Source organism: Meleagris gallopavo, chromosome 2 (assembly GCF_000146605.3).
Source record: "Meleagris gallopavo isolate NT-WF06-2002-E0010 breed Aviagen turkey brand Nicholas breeding stock chromosome 2, Turkey_5.1, whole genome shotgun sequence".
NCBI classification, from domain to species: Eukaryota; Metazoa; Chordata; class Aves; order Galliformes; family Phasianidae; genus Meleagris; species Meleagris gallopavo.
The window spans coordinates 44,523,971-44,526,557 of record NC_015012.2 but is presented as its reverse complement, the minus strand read 5'-3'; positions in this window follow the sequence as shown (position 1 = coordinate 44,526,557).

Sequence of the window (2,587 nt, the reverse complement as noted above, 5' to 3'; positions counted from 1 at the left end):
TCCCCAACAAAGTTATTTTTATAAATGTTCGCTGACCATGTGTCAGACTTATAGTAAAAAGTGTTATTTCGTAACAATTATATCTGCATAGGCTAAATTTAGAGAGCATTTTTTAGCAGAGTAAATTAGTGAACACTGAAATGTTTTACATTTTAACCTATTCCTAATAAGACTGAACTACCCAATACCAAAAGGAACTGCCAACTTTGAGTATTTTCAGTGTTTCACACAAAGCACAAGTCCATTTCACTGTGTTCAAAGGAAGATAAACTTTGCACAACATAGTCTTACTTCTTGAATGATAGCTAGTAAATTCACTATTCTGAGGTGATGTCCTAATTCTTACTGAGTGAATTTCACAGAGCCTAGGTTTCCAAGAAATGTGAAAATGTACCAATATTGGGCAGTAGGTTGTTATTTGATATTATGCTGCTCATTAACTACACTGAATTCAAAGCACAGCTGCTTGTTAATGCTTAGTCATCTTTTTTGTTATTGTTGTTTAAATAACTTTAGTCTGTACCATAGAGATTATGGTCTGTATTATTTGTCTTTGTGCAATTGCTATGTTGCTGGGTTGTTTTTTTTGTTGTTGTTTGTTTGTTTGTTTGTTTGTTTCCTTTAAGCATTCCTTTAATGCATTTGAATCTCAATCCTGGATACTGTGTCCAAGCAGAGTTAAATAGGATGGTGGAAGACAAACAGGAAAAAAAAAACACCAAAAGACAGGATATCACTTACTGATTTCAAGTTGGCCCATTATTACAGCCTGGTCTCCCACTCCTCCTGAGTTGGAAAACAGTTCTGCTGTTTGTGGTTGAGAACAAAATTGAAGCAAATCAGCTGTCAAGAGATCACTAGGCCTCCAAATTCAAATTCCTTCTGTCTAATAGCAGGTAAAGATCAAATATGGGGAGAAAAGGGGCTGAATCCATGTTTTATGTTCTATTCAGTATTTGCAAAGCTTTAAATGCAGAGGAATCCTGTAATGCTCACTTTAGCTGTATTAGCCTATTTGGACTTTGTACACCTGCTGACATTTAATGTTAATCTGAGGTCCTCTTACATTGTTGATTTTCTGTTTGCTTTGATGACCTCAAATTGTAATCAGTCAAATATTGCATGAAGAATGACGTTACTGGCATATGGGACAGCTGATAAACTAGGTATCTTAGTGCTGCCTTTGTACACCAATATTAGTCACTCTACTAAATGCCTATTCTTTACCATCACGTTATGTTTTTGCCTAGCTGTAAGCTGGACATTTTGTCCAGAAGGATACTATGAGAAATAGTATCAAAAGCTTTGCTGAAATCCTACAGAATTACATCAGCTGGCTTCCAACTAACTTTAATTATCTTAGTCTCCTTTTATGATAAAGATACCCATCTAGTTATAGGTATGAAGACGGAGAAAAGTCTAGAGGGCAAGGTATATGAAAAGTGGCGAGGTCCCTTGGTTTGCACAGCTCAGAGCAGAGGAGCTGAGGGGAGCCCTCATGGCAGCTGCAGCTCCTCACAGGGAGCGGAGGGGCAGCGCTGAGCTCTGCTCCCTGTGACAGCGTTCCAAGGGAACGGATGGAGCTGTGTCAGGGGAGGGGCGGGTGGGCGTTGAGAACAAATTCTGCACCAGAGGTGGTCGGGTCCTGGAACGGGCTGCCCAAGGCAGTGGTTGCAGCCCCAAGCTGCCAGAGTTCGAGGAGCTTTTGGATAAACCTCAGACAGAGCGTTTGAATTTTGGGTGGTTCTGTGCAGAGCCAGGAGTTGGACTTGATGATTTTGTGGGTCCCTTTCAACTCAGGATATTCTATGATTCAATGATTCTAACTAGGTGGGGTATTTTAAAAAGTCCTTTTTGTTGCCCCCCACATTACTGACCAGCTTCAACTGAGCCCCATCCAAACAAATTTGCTCCCTACAATGGTGAGCAGCTCTCTGTAGTCTTCTCATGCTGTTGTCCTCCCATGTCACCCCGCTTTGTCTCAGGTGGCCATGTATTTTATTTTTCCACCTAAGCTTGAGAAGATCCCTGCTCAGCCAAGCCAACCTTCTGCCCACCTGCATGATCTCTAACGTTTTGGAACTGCCTGTTCCTGTGCTCTTAGGAGGTGGTGCTTGAAAGGTTACCGGCGCTGATGGATCCCAAAGCCTTCAAAAGCAGGGCACCTTGCTAACCAGTTCCCTGAGCAGCCTGAAGCCTGCTCTCCCCACATCCAGGTGAAACGTTGGCGACTTCTCCCATCACTGAAGACTTCCAACTCGGCTACTTGATGGTCCCTTTGGCCAAGATGGCTGCCGACAGCCTCTTCACCCACGGGACCCTCCCTGTTTACAAGCAACTAATCCAGAAGGACACGTTCCTCGTCAGCTCCCTTAGTCCCTGTACCATAAGTTACCATCGGTGTCCTTACGCTGGAAACCGCTCTGCAAAGGAACGGCCGTGACTCAGCACGGGAAGGAATAAGGACTAGAAAGCTCAGCTGTGAAACAGGCCGTTGTTTTCAGCCCACCCATCCTTTTTTTCTTAGACCTTAGCTGCCTGCACCGAGCGGCGATGTCGGCTCCTCCCTCCATTCTAGCCAGGCTCC